Raw genomic sequence first — 6,630 nt, 5'->3', positions numbered from 1 at the left:
GGTTGGAACCCACAGCTTCCTGATTCTGATGAGTTCTCTATCCATATACCAAGCATAGAGGGAGCCCTTACAACCATTCTTTTTTAGTTTTTGCAAGGCAATGGGGTTAAGTGGCTTGCCCAAGGCCACACAGCTAGGTAATTATTAAGTGTCTGAGGCTGGATTTGAACTCAGGTACTCCTGACTCCAATGCCAGTGTTCAATCTGCTGCACCACCTAGCCACCCCCTTTATAACCATTCTTATTCCCAATTTTATTATGAAGCAGGCATTTAGAGAATGTTGGCTTGGTTGTCAGTGTTTATACAACTAGATGTCAAGAATTATGATCTAAAATGGTCAAAGGATGCAAATAGACAGTTTTCAGATTAAGAAATTAATGCTACCTAAAGTCAGATTAAAAAAAAAATGCTCCAAATCATTATTGACTAAAGAAATGCAAATTAAAATAACCATGAGGTACTTACCTCATAGCTATCAAGAGTGGCTAAGATGACAAAAAAAGGAAAATGTTCAATGTTGGAGAAGATGTGGGGAAAACTGAGACACTAAGGCATTGTTGGTGGAGTTGTGAACTGATCCAACCATTCTGGAGAACAATTTGGAATCATGTCTAAAAGGAAGTAATGCTGTGCATATGCTTGGATCCAGCAAGATCTCAACTAGGTCTGTTTTACAAAGAGATCATAAATGGGAAAGACTCACAAGATATTTACAGCTGCTCTTTTGGTAGGGGCAGAAATAGAGGGGAAAGACTGAACAGGTTATGGTATATGAATGTTTTGGAGTATTAATGTTCTATGTAAGAAATCAGGAGTGGCTGGACTTCAGAAAAACCTGGAAAGATTTGCATGGGACTGATGCTGAGTGAAGGGAGCAGAACTGAGAGAACATTAACAGTATTAACAGCAACATTGTATGCTGATCAATTATGGACAGACAAAACTCCTCTCAAGGACAACCCTGAGAGACCTGCTACAGTCAATGACCTCTACCTTCAGAGGAAAAACTATAGAATCTGAATGCAGATCAAGCATATTATGTTCACTTTTAAAACTTCTTTTATATTTTTCCTTTGTTTTTCATGGTTTTTTCCCCTCCTTCATTCTAATTCCTTTTTCACAACATGACTGATGTGAAAATATGTTAAACTGGATTGTACATGTACAACTTTTTTTTGTTTTTTTTTTTCTTTTGCAATGCAGTGGGGTTTAGTGGCTTGCCCAAGGCCACACAGCTAGGTTATTATTAAGTGTCTGAGGGCTGACTTGAACTCAGGTATCCACTGCACCGCCCCACATGTATGACTTGTACCAGGTTGTTTGCTTCAGTGGGGAGAGGGGAGAGAAGGGATAGCATAAATTTGCAAATGGTTGAATATTATCTTTACATGTAATCGGACAAGAAAAATAAAATAATAATGAAAGAAAACAGAATGACGATGTAAACCCAGATCTCCTAATTGCAAACCCTGCACTCATGCCTCTAGATCACTCTGCTCTCACAGAATTTGTAATCCAAAGAAAGAAATAACAAAAAAGGTACTAAATAATAGATATGTGCAGGAAAGAGTATTCTTTTAAGAATGAGGAAAGGAACGAGCCCCAGGACTGGGCCGTGGCAGGTCCACCCGAGTGCCGGGGTCCCTGCCCCCCCCCCATTTCTCAGCAGCCTCCCCGGCACCTCGCAGGTGATGGCTTCCAGCAGGTCCAGGAAGGTCTGGGGCTTGCTCTGCAGGCAGCAGATGTAGAACCTCGTGTCAAAGCGCCTCCCTCCCTTCCTCACGAAGGGCTGGAGCCAGTTGCTCCACTCCTGCAGGGCCCAGATGTTGGGGGCGCAGCCCAGTGTGCCGGGCACAGCTGGAGGAACTGGCCAGGGTCGCGCTGGACCCCGGGCCCTCCAGGCGGCCAGGTCGGCGGGCGGCGCCTGTGCCCGCGCCAGGCGCGGGGCCTCGCAGCCGCTGGGGAGCAGGAGGGAGGACGCCCGATTCCTCAAAGGTTTCTCGGATGGCGCAGATGCGGAAAGCCACCTCGTCGGGCATGAGCCCGGGGGCGCTGGGCCAGGGCGCCAGGGGCACCTCGGGGTAGGCCTCTCTGAGCTGCCCGGGGAAGCGGCAGGCCGAAGCCCGGCGGCCCGTGGTGGGGCTGGAGGACGGGCAGCCAGTCGCTCGAACAGTCGGCCGCCCTCCAGGGACGCCCCCCGGGAAGACGTGGGCGCCGGGCAGGAAGCCGCTGCTCCGGGTGCGCTGCAGCAGCAGCACCTCGTAGTCCTCGGCCGCGGCCGGGGCCCGGGGGCGCGCGCCCCACGGCCAGCAGCAGCGTGGCGGCCCGGCGCCACTGGCGCAGCGAGCCCTGCATGGGCCGGGCCCGGACTGGCCGTGCGTGGCCGGGGCCCGGAGTGGCTAGCCCTGCGTGGCCGGGCCCGGAGTGGCTAGCCCTGCGTGGCCCGGGCCGGAGTGGCTAGCCCTGCGTGGCCGGGCCCGGAGTGGCTAGCCCTGCGTGGCCGGGCCCGGAGTGGCTAGCCCTGCGTGGCCGGGCCCGGAGTGGCTAGCCCTGCTTGGGCCGGCCCGCCCACTGGCCCCGCCCGGACTGGCCCCGGGCGGCCTTCCGCGACTCGCTGGCGGCTGAGGGAGGGGGCGGGAGGCAGCGCCAGGCGGGGCTCCGGGGCTCCGGGGGCCCGGGGACGGCGCTGACCCCTCCGGCGGCCGCTCCTGGGTGCGGGACATAGATTTAATGTTCTCCCCGGGCCTCCGGGCCTCCGGGCCGCGGCTTCCGGCCGGAAGGAGCATTCATTAGTCATTGTTTTCCCTCCGACTCCCCTTTACCGAGAGGGCAAAGGCTGGTGCAAGGTCATGTGTGAAGGTCGGCCCGCAGCCGCGCGCAGGAGCCCCCTTCCCCTTTCCACCCTCCTCCTCCTCCTTTCCTCCTTCCTCCTCCTCCTCCTTTCCTCCTCCTCCTCCTTCTCCTTTCCACCTCCTCCTCCTTCTCCTTTCCACCTCCTCCTCCTTCTCCTTTCCACCTCCTCCTCCTTTCCACCTCCTCCTCCTCCTTTCCTCCTCCTCCTCCTCCTCCTCCTTTCCTCCTCCTCCTCCTTCTCCTTTCCACCTCCTCCTCCTTCTCCTTTCCACCTCCTCCTCCTCCTTTCCTCCTCCTCCTCCTTTCCACCTCCTCCTCCTTTTCCTCCTCCTCCTCCTTCTCCTTTCCACCTCCTCCTCCTCCTTTCCTCCTCCTCCTCCTTTCCCACCTCCTCCTTCTCCTTTCCCTCCTCCTTTCCACCTCCTCCTCCTCCTTTCCTCCTCCTCCTCTCCCTCCTCCTCCTTTCCTCCTCCTTTCCACCTCCTCCTCCTTTCCTCCTCCTCCTCCTTTCCTCCTTTCCTCCTCTTCCTCCTTTCCTCATATTTTTTAAGAGTGTGGTTCATAGGGTAACTTTGTGGAGCATTTCCTAGTGCGGTGGGAAAGCCTGGGGTTCACAAAGGTCTGAATCCTGTTTCTGCCAGCCACCTTAACCAGGCTGCTTAAGGGGTCTCCTCTAGTCTTTTGATGCATTTGGGACAACTGTCAACCAATATGAAAGTTCAGCATACCAAAAGCAAGGATAATTGATAGATAAAACAGGATTTGTGATGTAAAATGGCCAAAGTTGTATTAAATGCAACAGGGTAGCATTAAATTTTTTTTAGTCTGAACTTTTGAGTATTTTTAAAATTTGTCACATGACATTCCTTTTTCTTTTCTGCATCTCTATGTACTTAGCAAATAAAGACTTAACTTAAAAGAAAAGATTTCTTTTTTCTATACAGATACAACCCAAGTTTCAAGCAATCTTTGTCATTGTCACAATCATGTCAATTCTTCCACCCTCAAATTGAACTTTTTTAATTTATTTTTATTAAAGATATTATTTGAGTTTTACATTTTTCCCCCAATCTTGCTTCCTCCCCCCCCCCCCCACAGAAAGCACTCTGTCAGTCTTTACTTTGTTTCCATGTTGTACCTTGTTCCAAATCCGGTGTGATGAGAGAGAAATCATATCCTTAAAGAGAAGTCTAAGAGGTAACAAGATCAGATAATAAGCTATCTGGTTTTTTTTTTCCTAAATTAAAGGGAATAGTCCCTTGCACTTTGTTCAAACTCCACAGCTCCTTATCTGGATACAGATGGCACTCTACTTTGCAGACAGCCCAAAATTGTTCCCGATTGTTGCACTGATGGAATAAGCAAGTCCTTCAAGGTTGAACATCACCCCCATGTTGCTGTTAGGGTGTAGAGTGTTTTTCTGGTTCTGCTCATCTCACTCAGCATCAGTTCATGCAAATCCCTCCAGGTTTCCCTGAAAATCCCGTCCCCTCCTGGTTTCTAATAGAACAAGTGTTCCATGACATACATATACCACAGTTTGCTAAGCCATTCCCCAATTGAAGGACATTTACTGGATTTTCCAATTCTTTGCCCACCACAAACAGGGGCTGCTATAAATTATTTTTTGTACAAGTAATGTTTTTACCCTTTTTCCTCATCTCTTCAGGGTATAGACCCAGTAGTGGTATTGCTGGGTCAAAGGGTATGCACATTTTTGTTGCCCTTTGGGCATAGTTCCAAATATCTCTCCAGAAGGGTTGGATGAGTTCACAGCTCCACCAACAGTGTAATAGTATCCCAGATTTCCCACATCCCTTCCAACACTGATCATTATCCTTCTGGTCATACTGGCCAATCTGAGAGGTATGAGGTGGCACCTCAGTGAAGCTTTAATTTGCATTTCTCTAATAATTAATGATTTAGAACATTTTTTCATATGGCTATGGATTACTTTGATCTCCTCATCTGTAAATTGCCTTTGCATATCCTTTGACCATTTGTCAATTGGGGAATGGCATTTTGTTTTAAAAATATGACTCAATCCTCTGTATATTTTAGAAATGAGTCCTTTGTCAGAATCATTAGTTGTAAAGATTGCTTCCCAATTTACTACATTTCTTTTGATCTTGGTTACATTGGTTTTATCTGTGCAAAAGCTTTTTAATTTAATGTAATCGAAATCATCTAATTGGTTTTTGGTGATGTTCTCTAACTCTTCCTTAGTCATAAACTGTTCCCCTTTCCATAGATCTGACAGGTAGACTAGTCCTTGATCTTCTAATTTGCTTATAGTATTGTTTTTTATGTCTATGTCCTGTAACCATTTGGATCTTATATTGGTAAAGGGTGTGAGGTGTTGGTCTAATCTAAGTTTCTTCCATACTAACTTCCACAAATTGAACTTTTTTTCCGTGACACTAGGGGCAGCTTGGTGGATAAAACACAGGCCCTGGAGTCAGCAGGACCCAAGTTCAAATTCCGGTTTGGACACTTACCTGTGTGACCTTGGGCAAGTCACTTAACCCCTTGCAAAAAAATAATAAAGACACATAAGAAATAATAAAGAAAAAAGAAAAACATCTAGTAGTAGCCATATTGAACATTGTATATAGCATTTTGTCATAATAGGACCAGTCTCCTGCTTAAAAAGGTACATAATGATGTTTCCTTAGCAGTTCTCAGGGATTTTCCAATGTTAATTGCTGTAATTTTTTTTTAAGGACTTAAAGATAGGGGCGGCTAGATGGTGCAGTGGATAAAGCACCAGCCCTGGAGTCAGGAGTACCTGAGTTCAAATCCAGTCTCAGACACATAATAATTACCTAGCTGTCTGACCTTGGGCATGTTGCTTAAACCCATTGCTTTGCAAAGAAAACAACCACAAAGAACTTAAAGATCAACAAATATGAAAATTCAGTATACAAAGAACAAAAAAAAATTGCATATGAAACAACTTTTTATTTACAGTTTTTAAGTGTATATTAAATTCAACGTAATAGTAACAAAACTACCATACTTGTCTGTCACATTTTGAACATATATGATTTTAAAAAATTTATAAATTTATATTTTTTCCATTTTTTTGCATCTCAATCATTAATTCCCAAGTTTGCTGCCCAAAATAGAAGTCCTCCCTTGTAACAAATAAATATAGTGAAGCAAGCCCAAACAATACATTAACCATATATAAAATTGCACATCTAATTCTGTACTTTGCCTCTTCGCCTAGAGGTGGGAGATATGCTTCTGGAGCAGTTTTCTGAATTCTCTGGGGTTTTTTGTTTATTATTACTCAAGAGGGGCAGCTAGGTGGCATAGTGGGTAGAGCACTGCTCCTGGAGTCAGGAGGACCTGAGTTCAAATTTGATCTCAGATACATAATTGCCTAGCTGTGTGTCCTTGGGCAAGTCACTTAACCCCATTGTCTAAAAAAAAAAAAGAATTAAAATATTACTCAAGAGTTTACCTTCCTTTTAAGTAATCTTTTCATTTGCACTATCATATTCATTGTATTTATTTCACTCCCCATCAATTTATACAAATTCTTCCATATTTCTCTGAATTCTTTACTTTAACATCTTACTATACAATAATAATTGTTATATTCACACACCACTTTTTTCAGTTCTATCTTTTGTTTTACAGTTTTTGCTAACACAAATTGTGCTGCTATGAATATTTTGGTATATGTTGAACTTTTTTTTTGCCTTTGATTTCTTTGAGGAAATCATTATAAGTGACATTACTGACTGAAAGGGAATAGAGAGTTTAGA

General features: G+C 45.6%; 1 pseudogene; it reads right to left on the bottom strand.

The window, feature by feature from the left end:
- Positions 1–867: 867 nt before the first annotated feature.
- On the bottom strand, positions 868–2,798 carry LOC141495562 (acyl-coenzyme A diphosphatase NUDT19-like; annotated as a pseudogene).
- Between the last annotated feature and the right edge of the window lie 3,832 nt (positions 2,799–6,630).

This window comes from Macrotis lagotis, chromosome 1 (assembly GCF_037893015.1).
Source record: "Macrotis lagotis isolate mMagLag1 chromosome 1, bilby.v1.9.chrom.fasta, whole genome shotgun sequence".
In the NCBI taxonomy this organism is placed as follows: domain Eukaryota; kingdom Metazoa; phylum Chordata; class Mammalia; order Peramelemorphia; family Peramelidae; genus Macrotis; species Macrotis lagotis.
This window is presented reverse-complemented; position numbering and strand designations above follow the sequence as displayed.